General features: G+C 46.2%; 1 protein-coding gene and 1 pseudogene across 3 annotated transcripts in view; both read left to right on the top strand.

Moving 5' to 3' along the window:
- Window positions 1–15,925, top strand: part of LOC146194305 (proline dehydrogenase 1, mitochondrial-like) — a 251,848-nt gene that overhangs the window by 157,965 nt on the left and 77,958 nt on the right. The window lies entirely within an intron of this gene.
- Window positions 8,747–9,791, top strand: LOC146194309 (uncharacterized; annotated as a pseudogene).

Raw genomic sequence — 15,925 nt, forward strand, 5'->3', positions numbered from 1 at the left:
TACATTGCATGCTTCATTAACCTTTATTTATCTTGCAGTTGAGAATTCTGAACCATGTCTTATACATTGTTTCTATTCTCGTTTGTTACTAATGCCATATTTAGGGCTGTGAACCGCGTCAAGCCCAGTTAGAGGCTTTTAGAGGGTCCAGTTAGAGGGTCCTCAGCATCTGTAATGTTGACGTTGGAATAAAATGAAGAGAAATTAAATCTGTGTATGTGTGTGCGTGCATGCTTTGCTGTGCACTGCTTCAATCGTGTAACGTTCTGTACACTTATGCATATATTTTTTAATGTGCCAGTAATAGAGTCGCCAGGAGCAGAAAAATCCTGTCATATAAGGAAACTCCCTGATTGATCGGATTTTCCTCCAGTGGTGGAGATGATATCGCAAAGTGCGTGATGAAACCACATCACATGGCTCGTCTCATTACATTAGATTGGAGCCAGAATCAAGGCCGCCCGAGGTCTCTGGGCTCTATCCACAATGATATTAAAAAAGCACGCCAGGCTTCAATGACAGAAACGAGTTTCTAAAATGGCCGCTTCTACGGTGACTTCAGCTTCCCTAAAATATTTCTTTGCTTGTTGTACCAATCTTGCCGTACTCTGTATTTTGTCTTAGTGTAAATCTGATTTTTCAGTAATGTACTTTTCAGTCGCCTTGTTGCTGTTACGCTCTGTGCATTACAGTTTTTCATTGCAGTTAGAGTAGAGAACTTTATTGTCCTTGTCTCTACGATGCCTTCAGTGTGCGGCTGGTTAGCAATTCTTCCCGCGGCTTGTGGAGTAGTCTCCAACCCTTTGAAACTGTGGAAAACCAATTGCCTTCCCCTTCGCCGCGACCAATCACCACCACCCTAACGAGCTTCAAGGCAGCACCGGCTGGGAGAGCAGGTAAATACCTCCCCTTGGGGGAAGGAGACCTAGCGATGGGTGCAAAACCAAGACGTCTACGCGGATTCCTGCGAGGAGATAACAGAGAGATTCTGGATCCAGCTGGCAACCCGAGCGGTCGTCTCCCGCCGCCTCTCCCGGCAAATGCTACGAGATAGCGAGTTATACGGATACCAAGATCCGTATAACTCGTCGTATGGTCTTTCCAGTTGTGATGTATGGATGCGAGAGTTGGACTGTAAAAAAGGCTGACCGCCGAAGAATTGACGCGTTTGAATTGTGGTGTTGGCGAAGACTCTTGAGAGTTCCTTGGACTGCCAGAAGATCAAATCAGTCGATATTGTCGACCATAAACCCTGACTGCTCATTAGAGGGTCAAATTCTAAAGTTAAAGCTCAGCTACTTTGGTCATCTGATGAGAAGAGAGGAGTCGCTGGAGAAAGATTTGATGTTGGGAAAGGTTGAGGGTCGCCGGAGAAGGGGTAGGCAGCGAACGCGATGGTTAGATGGCATCCTCGAGGCACTGCAGATGAAGTTATGTGATCTTAGGAAGATAGTGAGAGACCGGAAAGAGTGGCGTGACATGGTCAATAGGGTCACGAAGAGTCGGACACGACTGAACGACTGAACTGACTGAGCGGGCACGGAGTACGTAGCGCTCACGGGATTACCCATCGTGCACGACCGCCCGTCTTCTGGTTCCCAACAGCGAAGCGACCGGTAAATACCGCACGCTCTCGTCGCCTCCCGCGGCAGACGCCGTGGTATGGCTTTGTCCGAAGAATGCGGTGCGCACGGGAGATCCCGGACGCCATATTCACGGCACGTGCAAATGTCCGCCGCTGAAGTCACAGCCCCCCTTCCCCAGCCGGTGAGTCGGAAGACTTTCTTACGTAGCCTTGCCCCTTCCAAGGAAAACCTTGTTGATGTATAGCTAGCCGGCATGCTCTGTATTATTTGCAAGTGCAGTAAATAACATTCGAGTAATAACGATGTGTCGTCCCCGTCGCTGGCAAGGATGCTGCATCCACGGAGTGGCGGCGAGCCGAAATACTACCCCTCTCTTACTACTGCCCCTCTCTTACCCCCACAAAATATACTGGGTGTTTTAAACCGATAGCGTTCCCAGAGAATGCTGCATAATTGCAGACATGGCTCTGGCCATGCATTGTCTAGTTGTTGGGCCATATGTGATCGCGAGAGCATATGAGAATTAAGACTTTTGCCTGGGCTAGTTGGCTCATCATTGGTTTTTTTATTTAGCACATGAGAGTGACAGGCTCTGGCTTTGCCTTTGTGAGAGATAGAGGCACGTTTGATTGGCTTATTAGTTACAAATGGGATATCTGTGTATGCTAAGGGGGGATAATAATGCACAAGATAATAGATCACTCAATAAGCGAGAGGGTCCGCAAGGGGAGCCATTAATGCTGTCGCCTCATAAGGTGGAGCATAAGTGTTTTTTTTTTTTCTCGCTCAAAGCTGTCTTTGCAGACGCAGATTGAAAAAAGTAAGTAAGTGGTCTGCCTATCTGTCTTTCTGCATTTGCCTCTATACATGCATATGAGATATAGGACAGCAACTGTCTATAGTTGCTGGGTTTCAGGTGCACATTTCATGTCTCCAGTCCATAGAGGGTAGCGTTATACATGTCACCAAGTGTGTTCAGAGAGCCGAGTAGGAGAGTGCCACCAGCTCAAGTGGAATGAGGGTCGCTTGAGTAGGACACATTGGGGATGCAACAACCCCAGTAGTTATATCAGTCTGCACGAAAGTAAGCTTTATGAGTGATCTTTGCTGCACGTTATCTTGGCTTTGGCATTCTCCCTGGAAGACCTGGAAAGAGTAGAGACGGCAGTGTACCACCCCATTCTAATTCGCACTTCTTGCTCATCTGCAATGTGCTTGTAGTCCTTGATAGTAGGAATATCCTTAAAGAGATGCTCTAAAACGTCTGTACTTGGAGTGCATCACAAGGCAGTTAGAAAAAAAGTTAGGCAAAGGCATAAAAGGTAAGCTGAGCTTGCAATACCAAAAGTATCCACTTCTTTTCACACCAGTTGCATCTTTATTTCTTCACAAACTACAACAGTGCTGCAAGAAGTGCCGTGGATGCCACGTCTCCTGTCTGTGCCAGGTACCCACAAGCGGCGCTGCCAGCTGCCAGCTGCTAATCAGCTGCTCTTGCCAGAGAGGGTCACATTGACGCTTTCTGCTCAATGTGCACACGCGTTTTGTGATATAAGCAGTTGTAGATTTGGGGTCACTACTGTCAGAACTATACTCGATGATGACAAACCAAAGCAAAAGCCGCGATACATTTTGCTTCACCTGCCTTTCTTCGTCTCAGTGCGGCAGCCTCCCGGCAAGCTAAGTCCACTGGAGGATCAGATTCTGCCTGTCGTCTTTGCAACCTCTGAGACACAGAGGTATGGAGGTGGCACTGCTCCAGAACAAGCGAACGTCACCGCACACACGGCGCGCACGAGAAGCGGATGTCCTCTTCTTGTGTGAGGCAGCAGAAGCTGAGAAGGTCTGCTTTCCAACAGCGTCAGTGCGTTGTAACGGACCTTCTTACGGCCGCTTTTGTGTCTTTCTTCGCACACGCATACACCATGTGTGTGTTGAAAAAAAAAGAAGCTGAAAGAAACCAAAGAAGTCCGCTACTCCTGGCTTTGATTAGCTGCAGAAAAAGTATTTTTCCTTTCCCTAAATATTAATTGATGAGGAGCCTAAACTGTTGCTATATTGATTTCTGGCTGCGCGCTAAGGGTGGGGACAGAGGTTTTAAAAGTAAGTGCTCTAGTTTGAACCGGGGCTAAATTTGTCTGATCAAATGCTTAGTCATGGCGTAAATAGTTTTGTCTCACTGTTTCTTCTTGTTTTATTAATTTTCGTAAATAAATAGTTAACAACATACAAGTTCTCGACAAATATGAATGTTTGCGAGTTAGAAACATCCAGGCATCAAAACCCCCAATTCTATCATTAACAAGATTTTTCCTCTCATTGCCACCAGAACAGGAAACTGAAATACATACAATTCCAGTTTCCTGAAGCTGGTTAGGTTCCTTTACTTTGCAATCATCTCACATTCTGAACCGCAGAAAGTATTACAGGCACCCATGAGGGACAATGTAAGGTGGGCTACGGAAAAGCAAGAATGCCATCACCGGCAAATATTCTGTGTGAAAAGTATTCAGACCTCTACATCTTAAATGAAAGTGTTCATAAAAAATAGGGTTCAAACGGGGCACACCCTATCCGTCCCCAAGAGAAACCTAAAATCCACTCGCAGCTGTATACACCCTACTTTTGCTTTCAGTTCTGCTAGAGACGGGCAGGACGATACGCATATGAGTGCATCTGCAGACGAATTGAAGAAAATTTTGTTATAATCAATCGACCATAGAACATCTGATAGGCTATATCGCATTTCCTCAGCGGGAGAAGTAGCACCTACGAAGATAACACGACAGAGAGCTGGATCTCTATATGGAGTACACGTGCCATAGGTGGTTTTGAAAAAAAAACAGCGAAAACCTACTGCGCCATAAGAACGCGAAGAGCACAAAACCTCTGCACTTACCACAGTAAAATAGCTGCCCCTTTGAACAGAGTATTCTTAGGGACTGCTGCTTAGTTGTTAACCAGTGGAGACGTCTAAATAAATTTTATGACAAATAGTGTTCATATTCATCGCGTGGCACTGAACTGCTTCATATATAATATTCTGACGGGGACCGCATCTACAGCTGAAATCAATGAAGTTGTGGTTTAGGTACATGTTGGCTATTCACCGAATAACTTAAGTTCATATCACAATAACAGGGGATTATGCAGCAACTATGTGCGCTTATAAGCCAGGAATTATTAGTATTAGAATTTTTCGCAGACCCCAAAAGGCTGTGATTAGAATTTTGAGTGCAAGGTGTTTCAGCATGCATTTTTGACCCTTGTAATTTGTTTGTTTTTCAGTAAGTTAAGCAGTAAAAACGAGAACTCACTTAGATGTGACTGTCCTCTTTTTATTTCCTGGGAGGCCGCGCTGGGGGGGGGGGGGGGGGGGCACAGCAGAGTTAAGATAAGGAAAAGAGTAAAAGAAAGGAAATACAGCAGCATGTAGCAAAGCATAGCTTGAAACGCAAACCTTCTGATTTGAGTAGCCATAAATTAGGTGCAAGCATGACAAAAGAGGCGCCAAGCAAAGCACGTGTTCCCTAGTGCCCACCGCTTTCTTTTTTGTGAACAGATATTGTGGCAGGGAGTGTGTCTTTGCGATCGGATAGCATAGCAGATGATGCTCCACATTCGTGCGCGTGCGCGAACTTTCGCCGTGTTGCAGGCTTGTTGTTGTTGTAGGGCACTGACCAGCAGTTTGGTCGATGCTGGCACTATATTATTAAAAAATCAGTGTGGCTGTACCTGACGATTCACTATGTGACCCACATGACACTACTGGCAAGAACAAGCGGTTAGAGCGACGGGCGGCGGAGGTGACTGCGAAGCGCACAGCTATGCCGCCTCCTGTTAGGGGCCACCTCTATTTGCAAGCCTGATTTGGCATTCAGCTCTGCATGCGAGAAGTGGAGCTTCACTTCAAAAGTGTGGCTGATTATGCCACATGCCCCGCGATGGTGGTTAAGACGCTCGACTACTTAATCTGAGTTCGAACCTGACCACTGGTGGCTGTTTTAATGAAGCCGAAACAGAGTTATCCATGTGTTGTGCGATGTCAGCCAGGTGATCGAAATTACTTCGTCTACTGCGGCACCTGTTTCTCTTTGGTTTCACTGCTGCCTTCCTTCCCTTATGGTGCGGTTCAGGTGTCTACAAAGAAAATGTGATAGATACTGTGCCTTTGCATCCTATAAACCATCCTGTTAGCAGTCATTTCCAAGCGCAAAGCTGAAGATCAAATCAGGCTTGAAAGTAACCTCTAATGGAAGGATTTATAGCAATGAACGGCACAGTATTTGTCACACTTTCTCAGTAGAAACCTGAACCGTGCTGTAGGGGTCATTTCTAACCTTGATTTGACCTCCAGCACAGCATGCGAGAAGGGAAAAATGACCTCTATAACGTAATGGTTTACAGGAAAGAAAGTCGCAGTATCTCACCTTACTTCATGGACACCAGGACCTCACCATAGTACATTTTGCAAGTGTTGTTTGGCTTTCAACTTTGCATGTGAGAAGTGAAGCTTCACTCCAAAACAGCTTGAAAATCCGACATACCTTTCATTACTCAAGCAAACGAAACTGCCGCACTAGCAGACGATGTAAAAAAGCTCGACTACAGCGACACTAACACTAGTTCATGCGGCTCCCGTAATGCGCCACCTCTCGAGTAGTGATGCGAAACTAAGAATGTCCCAACGCAGTGGCTCAGTGGTTAGCACACTCGACTGGTGTACCACAGGACGAGGGATTGAATCCCAGCTGCGGCGGCCGCTTTTCGAGGTGAAAAGCAAGGCGCTTGTGTGCTGCGCAGTTTTAATGTGCATGTTGTTAAAGGGGTCATGACTAATATTTGAGCATAAACTGATTATTGCATTTCACTCCACACACCTTAAATTATGATTCCTCGAAATTAGAGCTCATTCGGTGTAGTAGAAACTTTTAAAATGAATTTTTCTTTATTGATTTGAAAGCAGCTTCTTGGTCTGGCAACCATTGGCCGCTGACGTTACAATGACATATCATCCCCATGTCTGCCATTTATGATGTCAGCTGCACTCTTGCATGCACGCCATAGACGGTGGTCGCTGAGTTTTTTTTTTTCTTCACCAAAAAGATTTTATTTGCATATTCTCTTTTTTCTTTGTGAAGCCTTCATTATAATATTCGACCTTAGTGATCCTCATATTTGTTTTGGGCTTCTGTCTAAAGATTTTCCAAGAGGCCGAAATCAATGGGCTTCTGCTGTACTATTTAAGCATACCATCAGAAACATATTTATTCATACGTTATGAGAGTTAGCTTGTTTTAGCAACAAATGCTCCCACATATACAGGGTGTTTCATCTAAGATTTTACCTATTTTTTAAATATAGGAAATTTAAGTTTTAGTGTCGATTCTTCGTTTAGCTGTTGTATTAAGAGTAGAGAAAAATCAGGAGCCTTAAAGGGTACTAATCAGCTTAATAATTAACTAAGATTCCTAATTAACTTTTTATTTATACCAGCTAGGAGCTGCTTTTAAATTGCAACAGTGAGCTACCGGTGTGAGAATGCCAAATAGTATTTTAAACGACAAGAAACGCGCATTTCTTAAGGACTGCAGTGCTGGCAATTCTGGCCGCTTTCGACGCACGAAAACGGAACCTAGCAGTCGAGGCGCGCACTTATGCACGCCCATGAGTGATGCAGCCGTGACGTCGCCGAGAGAAACCAGCCGTCTGGAGGCGGTCGCGCGCCTGGAGCTGCGTCATGGTCTGGTAGGATCTTGAGATATCACCAACGCATTGTGGGCGAAGCTTGTCATGGTGCGGGCATAGCGCTGATGGTATGGGCAAATCAGCCCTCCCCCTTGACTATAAGCTTTGGCTCCCAGAGGGTGAAATAAAAAGAAAAGCAGTACATGCACAGATATCGCACTAGTGGATGTTTTCTTTTTTTACTCGGTAACGAGTGGCACTTTTGACCTTTCAATTCTGCTCTTTCGCTCATGTTTTTGGATGCATCTTCTGTTGCCGCCACAACATCAATTGCAGAATGGCTTCGGCAGTGCAGTGCAACTTTTCGATCGCTGAAAAGGTAGACATTGTTATTGCCTACATCAGTGCAAATGAAAACAGCAAGTTGGCGGCACAGATGTACAAGGCCAAGCATCCAGATTCTCGTGTGCCTGCGCAACCAACTTTCAAGACCATCTTCAACCGATTCCGTACGACTGGATCTGTGCAGCCTCAAAGAAGGAAGTGGAAAGCACCAGCAGCCGAACCACATGAGACTGCTGTGATGTCATTCGTCGCCGCGAAGCCAGAAGCCAGCGTGCAAGAAATCGCCCAAGTGACCGGTGCCAGTATTTCCACTGTTTGGGGGCTGCTGTCAGCGCACAAATACCATCCTTATCATATGTGTCTGCATCAGGAATTGATGGTGAATGACTACCAAAAAAGGCTGGACTTTTGCAACTGGTGTCTAATCCAATGTGATCAGAACCCTGACTTCTTGCAGAATATCTTGTGAACTGACGAGGCCCAATTCAGCTGGAACGGGGGGATCAATGTGCATAATGCCCACTACTGGTCCCAGACGAACCCACATTGGGTGCGTCCACATCTCCATCAGGTTCGGGGGTCGCCAAATGTATGGTGCGGTATTTTCCGAGGTCGCATTGTTGGGCCTTATTTTATTGATGGGAATCTTACTGGCAAGGGTTATGTTGCTGAGATTTTAAATAACTGTGTCTCTACTTTTGTTTGCGAGTTGCCACTAAATGCTCATAGGTCAATGTGGTTTCAGCATGATGGAGCACCTCCACATTCGGCGACACAGGCTGTGCAGTTTCTGAACAGCTCCTTCCCTGAACAGTGGATTGGGCGCGGCGGACCAATTGCGTGGCCACCGCGTTCGCCAGACTTGACCCCACTCGATTTTTTTTTTGTGGGGTTACTTAAAGAGCAGGGTGTATGAAACCGGCTGTATGAAAACCGAAGTCCTCCCTGCCTCCTGACGTTGCCGAGGAATTAGCTGACATTATCGCCTCACCAGACACGGCCCTACTTTTTGACATGTTGAAGGCAGCTCTCGTTGATCGCAAATCAGCGTCTGAGCACAGCCGACTCCAACAGCTCCTCACCGCTGCAGAGCTCGGGGATAGCCGTCCTTGTAGCTCCTCCGTCGTATGCAACAGCTGCTTGGAGACTCTCCCTTGGGGCCAGACAGTTTACTACGCAAGTTGTTTCTCCAGCAGCTTCCCCAGGACATGGTCATCGTCCTCACGGCTGCAGGTGATGTCTCTCTGGACAAACTTGCCGACCTCGCTGACTGTGTTGTGGATTACTCAAGGCACGCCAGCATTAGCGCTGTGACCACTCCGCCTTCCACTACTACCACAGCCTCCCAGCTTGTGAGCATAGAAAAACGACTGGGTGCTTTAGCCAAGCGGCTTGATGACCTCACATTCCTGCCATGCCGTTCTTCGCCAAGGTTCCAGTCCCGCCGCCACTCCCAGGCACCGCCGCCCTCGCCGGAACACCAACCATCTGAAGCACGGCAAGACTCCTCCTCCTCGGCCGTGTGCTCATACCACCGTATTTTCGGCAGCTCTGCCCGCAAGTGCACCCACCCGTACTCTTGGTTGGGAAACGCTGCAACCAGCCACAGACGACTGCAAGCGGTACTAGTGGACGGACATGCCGCCTATTTTATGTTTCAGACAAGATCACTGGTGCTCGCTTCCTCGTTGACGCGGCAGCACAGGTCAGTGTAATACAAGCAGCTTGGGCAGATCGTCGTTGCAATGAACCGACCTCCCCGTTCCAAACAATTCCCCCATCAGCACATACGGCCAATGGTCTCTTACACTTAATCTCAGATTGCACCGGGCCTTCTGCTAAATTTTCATCATCGCCGATGTCTCGCAAGCTGTTTTCGGCACTGATTTCCTCGGTTTTTTTCAACCTCGCTGTCGATATGCAGGGCCAGCGCCTCATCGATCTCAGTATGAAACTCTCCGTCAAAGGTGTACTCTCCACCTCTTCCGTGGCAGGTCTTTGAGCTCTCATCCCTGCTTCGCCGTATGGGAAAATCCTTGCCGATTTTCCCAACATCATGAAGCCGCACTCCGGAGAGTCACCGGTGAAACATTCGATCACCCACCACATCGTGACCTCTGGACCACCTGTGTTTGCTCGCCCTCATCACCTGTCTGGAGAACACTTGCTTGAACTCGGAATTGTGCGCCCTTCCTCCATCAACTGGGCATCGCTACTCCACATGGTGCCAAAGAAAGATTCGGGCGACTGGAGGATATGTGGAGATTACCGTGCCCTCAATGCTCACACCTTACCAGACCGCTATTCACTTCCTCACATACAGGACTTCTCATCAAATTTGGCTGGTTGTATGATCTTTTCTAAGATTGACTTAGTGAAGGCTTACCATCAAATCCCCATGGAGCCCGCTGATATTCCGAAGACAGTCATTACCACACCATTTTCGGCCTCTTTGAGTATGTGAGAATGCCTTTTGTATTGCGCAACACTGCACAGACTTTTCAGAGAACTATAAACAAGGTTATGCGAGGCCTCAACTTTGTTTTCGCTTACATCAATGATCTCCTCGTTGCACGCTCCTCCAAGGATGAACACACAGCTCACCTGCGTGCCCTTTTCCAACGCCTTGATGAATATGGCCTTGTTATCAATCTGGACAAGTGCCTTTTCGGCATTGCTACAATTGATTTTCTAGGCCATCTTGTCACTCCACAAGGTATCCGGCCTCTCGACAGTAAAATAAAGGCCCTTCAGGGTTTTCCACCCCCTACATCACTTAAGAAGCTCAGGGAACTGTTGGGCCTTCTGAACTTTCACTGCCGCTTTCTCACCAAGTGTGCCAATTTCCTGAAGCCTCTAACCAACCTTTTGGCTACCAAAAAAGGATCCAGCTGTGCCACTTGAGTGCACTGATGATGAAGAAGGCACTCGCAGACGCCATTTGCTAATATACCCTGTTCCTGACGCTCCCCTGCATCTTGTCACTGATGCATCTAGCATTGCAGTCAGTGCAGTACTTCAGTACTACGTTAGCAGCCTTTCGGTTTTTTTCTCACAAAAGCTAAAGCCACCAGAGGCTAGATACAGCACCTTTGGTCGAGAACTCCTCGCAGTATACCTTACAGGGGTGGAAGCGCTGCTCCAAACTGCTTTCCCTGCTCCATCCTGCTCCAAAATGCAATACTGCTCCAAAACTGCTTCAAACTGGCAGCCTTGATGTTCTGCCATCAAATTTAGCAGAACATGGGAACAATGTCACAGCGCCAGGGGCAAAGATATAACGCATCTTGCACTGGGCTTAACACAGATAAGATTTTTGTAAGCGAAGGAAGCATGGAGCATAATAAATATTTGTTCGCAAGTAAATTTAGTATGAGCCACAGGTTATTGGAGTTTTTAATTGCGAAAAAAATGCACTATGTCTGTGATGTAGCGCTCCTTCCAGCCTTTTTAATTGCCAGTGGAGAGAGTAGCAAATGAAGCAGATAGCGTAAACTACCATGAGCCATTAGGAAACTTGTCCGGCTGCAAAAAATACACAAGTTTTTGTAGCGCTTTTACTGTGAAAACAAGCCAGTACTTCAACACCAAGCTCTTGTGTCCCTGAGAAGCACTTTAGGCCTACGTCAGACAAAATCATACTTGAAGCTTTATGGGTTGGAACACTAAAGCTGTGAATCACTAGGAAACTTCTCACCAGTGTTGGAAAGGCATATGGCCTACTGCAAAGATATTAAAAATGAGCCCGAGCATTTCTCAAGCAAAGAATGATGAAAGCAGTGAAGTAAAGCTGAATGATGATATACCCTTCAATGCTATCTATGTTCCAAAGCTACTCCAAAATGCTCAAGCCACTTCCACCCCTGCTAACTTCCTCCATGTTTACAAACAAACAAGGCAATCGAGGTGGCGCTGCAGTCATCTGCGATGCCACGAAGGTGCCTTTTTGGCAGACAAAATAACCAATTCTCAGGAATTTATCAGATAAGCCCAGGCATAGGATTGAAGAGGATCATGTAATACTTCATATTTGAAGGCTTTGAGCTGTGTTCTAAATAAATAAATAGGTAGATATGCCCAAGATAGGGAGTGGAAATGTCATTCCCATTCATCTGGACTCCAAATTAGTATTGCTGCTCAAGCACGTCGAAGTATAGACTCGACATTTGAACCCATCAGGTCAAAATAGGTAAACACATTAGGTCAGACTAGGTGTTCAGTTATGAAGTGCACCAGCAAGCATTTCGTTTGCTGCTGGCCTGTTCCAAGTGGTTGCTAAGGTCAGCCTGTGTTATGTATATATATATACAGTTTACGTGCTTTAGCTGTTTGTCTTGTCGGAGATGAGTGCCAAGTTGGAAAGGCATTGAATGTGCATAAAAAAGAATCAAATTGTAGATTTTCTAGTTCAGAAAAAAAAAAGCAATTATCAATGGCGTTTCATCTTAGAAATGTGCTTCAAGACATAATTCAAATGCTCCATAACTCTTGTTTCATTGCTCCAAAGCTGCTCCAAAATGTATTTATTACTGCTCCCAAAACTGCTCCAAAACGCTCGAGCCTGCTCCTACCCCTGACCTTACTATCAGGCTTTTCCACCACTTCCTGGAGGGTCGGGACTTTCACATCATCACAGACCGTAAGCCCTTGATGTTTGCCTTCCAACGGAATCACAGAACCTACACTGAATGCAAGATTCACCAGCTGTCTTTTATCTCAGAGTTTACAGTGGATCTCGGTCACGTCCATGGACCAGGAAATGCTGCTGCTGATGCACTGTCCCGTGTCGGTGCCATGACATCCGATTCACCAGTGGATATGGAGGAGTTAGAAACCGCAGAGTGCAAGGACCCACAGCTGCATCGTCTTCATTCCTCGTCCACATCCCTGTCCTTCGCGTAATGTCTGTTGCCATTTTTCTCCACATTGATTACATGCAAGACATTCACTGGTGTTCCCTGCCCCTACGTACCTTTGGCTTTCCGACGTGCCATATTTGACAAATTGCAGCACATCAGCCACCCTGGTATTCATGCCACACAAAAGCTGGTTACACCGCGCTTCCTGTGGCTGAGCATGAATGGCGATGTTCGTTGTTGGGCACGAACCTGCCTTCAATTTCAGTGCATGAAAGTTTGACGGCATACTGTCATGCCTACCTCTCTTTCTCAGCCTCCTGATGTGAGGTTCTCCCACGTCCACATAGACATTTTTGTACCTCTTCTGTCATCGCATGTGGCCTCTTACCTGCTCACATGTATGGATCGCTTCACTTGCTGGCCCGAGGTTATACCCATTTCTGACACTACAGTAGAGACAGTTGCTACGGCTTTCATGGCCGGCTGGTTGTCTCGTTTCGGCTGCCCGTCTGTTGTCACCACCGACTGCGGTCGCCAGTTTCAGTCTGCCCTGCTCACTGCCCTTGCCAACATCCTGGGCATCCACCACATTCATACGACCGCCTACCATCCTTTGGAAAATGGTATGCTGGAACGTCTTCATCGCCAACCTTACCACTTATCAACCGAGGGAACGCTGGTCCGACCATCTTCCCATCGTCCTTCTGGGCACCCGCTCAGCACTGAAGGCTGACCTTGGCTGCTCTTCTGCTGAGCTGGTCTATGGCGTTCCTTTGCGACTTCCTGGGGAATTCTTCTCTCCTTCGTCCCCTTTGCTCATTCATGATGCTTCACCTTACCTCCGAGACCTCCGGAACACATTTCGACACATCACTGCGGTCATTCCAGCTAATCGTCACCCTCAATCCATGTTTGTGAGTCAGGATCTGGACTTCTGCAGCCATGTTTTCGTTTGCCATGACCACATTCGTCCTCCCCTAACACCGGCTTATGACAGACCATCCCGCATGCTCCAACGTGTGACGAAGACGTTCATCCTAGACATCAACAGTCGTGATGATGTTGTGTCTGCTGACAGGCTGAAACCTGCCTATATTTCCACTCCTTCAACCGTGACCCCTCAACTCACTCTCACTTCAACTCTGTCACCAAACTCATTCGTTGCATGGGCAGATTCCGTTGCTTCCATTCTATGAGGGAGAGCCCTGTAGTGTCCCTTGCTCCAAGCTCTTATTGCAAGCCATGACATGGCGCTGGACAAAGAAGAAGAGGTTGGCACCAGGGGCCTCAGCGTGAGGAGTGCAATAAAAAATGCAGTTCGAACCCAAACGCTGTCGGAGCTGGTTATTCCTCGTCTTAGCTCCGACAAGGTCACTACTGTCAGAACTATACTCAATGGTGACATGCAACCGATACAGCTTGTAAATGTGTGCTCCGTAATCGTCGAAACTGTACACCCGAACCCCACATACTCACGCTAGGCCTATTTGTCGCAGAACGGGTTGGCAGTATAGTGTCTGGCCAAGATAATATCTGATGAAAAGGGGGAACATATAAAGAGCTGCTTGCTTTCCTTTTTCTAACACGGTTAAGCTACTGACAAGTGCAGGCATTCAGGTTGTTAACTCATCGGGTATCAAGTTCTCGCTCAGCCTTCGATCTCACCAAAACAGCTTGGGCGACTGTCCGCTGATCAGTTCCGTATGCCACAAACCTCATGCCACGGTGATAGGCGATCGTTGGTCATGCTGACTTCATCGCTGGTGTATTGTGATAGATCAGTGTGTCGCTAAGCTAAAGAACCTAGCTACGTGCAACCCTCTGACTGTGACCGTGCCTTATGCTGAAGAAAAACATACTTTACTCTATATTGCTTGTGTGCAGTAACATCTTCATCAAGCACTTCTGCATGAGGGGTGACATTGTGTCAATTGTCCACGAGACATTTCTTGATATTGCAGACTGTGCTGCGCCACCTATTGTGACATCACACAAGCATTTCAAAATGGCGGTCGCTCTCAATGGATGGAGTTTCCTGATTTCGATTTCTATCGCGTTTTTTGTAATATGCAATAAAACTAGTCAATAAAACTTTAGAGTAGAATCACAAACTTTTATATTATTCACAGAAGTATAAAATGGGAATACATCGAACGACCCTGTCATCGCCCCTCTAATGAACCTCAGATGGTCGATATTTCCGGAAGTATTCATACAGCGTCTTCCGTAGCCCGAATCACTTTGAGACATTAACAGCATTGTAGAAGGATGCTGAAATGAGCAACTTGGTGCGTTTTTTGGGGGGGAACTTATTGCTATGATTACAAGGACAAAAGAAGAGGGGGGGGGGGGGAAGAAGGGACACACATGATCAAGCTCTCGTGTGTGTCCTTTCGATTTTGTTTTCTTGTGCTGCGTTCCCAAATTAGCGTTATAGCACCGTTGTCCGCTGTGCTCACAGTGATCTGCAAAGTGCCACCCGGGAGTTGGCATTGTTGCGGTAATCTCTCAGCATCTGGTTATGTAAACGTTTCAACTTGTCATGTACTCTCATTATGCGGCTGGGGTCAAATCTTCAACGCTCCGCTTGAAGGAACTCTGAAAAAAATATTCTGTCGATATTATGTATATATATGTATATATATATGTATATATATATATATATATATATATATATATATATATATATATATAATATATATATATATAATATATATATATATAGGGGCAATGAGGGTTCTCATTATAATACATGAAGGAAAGAAGCCAACAGTTGGCGAGGCCAAGGAAAGCGTTGGGGATGGTACTTTATGTCTTTTTTTTTATAATGTTTACTTGGATAATCACAGAAATTAGTAATGTAATCTGTTTAGGGGAAAGATAAACACAAAGTAGAAGAAAAAACAACGTGCCGATGGTTCCCACCATCAACACGTTGTTTTTTCTTCTACTTTGTGTTTAATTATCTTTCCCCTAAACAGATTACATTACTAATTTCTGTGATTATCCAAGTAAACATTAAAAAAAAAAAAGACATAAAGTACCATCCCCAACGCTTTCCTTGGCCTCGCCAACTGTTGGCTTCTTTCCTTCATATATATATATATATATATATATATATATATATATATCAGTTCAGTTCAGTCGTGTTTGACTCTTCGTGACCCTATGGACCATATCACGCCATGCTTTCCGGTCTCTCACTACCTTCCTAACATCACATAACTTCATCTGCAGCGCCTCGAGGATGCCATCTAACCATCGCGTTCGCTGCCTACCCTTTCTCCGGTCACCCTCAACCTTTCCCAACATCAAATATTTCTCCAGCGACTCCTCTCTTCTCATCAGATGACCAAAGTAGCTGAGCTTTAACTTTAGAATTTGACCCTCCAATGAGCAGTCAGGGTTTATGGTCGACAATATCGACTGATTTGATCTTCTGGCAGT

This window comes from Amblyomma maculatum, chromosome 3 (assembly GCF_055883805.1).
Source record: "Amblyomma maculatum isolate TAMU_Amacu chromosome 3, ASM5588380v1, whole genome shotgun sequence".
NCBI classification, from domain to species: Eukaryota; Metazoa; Arthropoda; class Arachnida; order Ixodida; family Ixodidae; genus Amblyomma; species Amblyomma maculatum.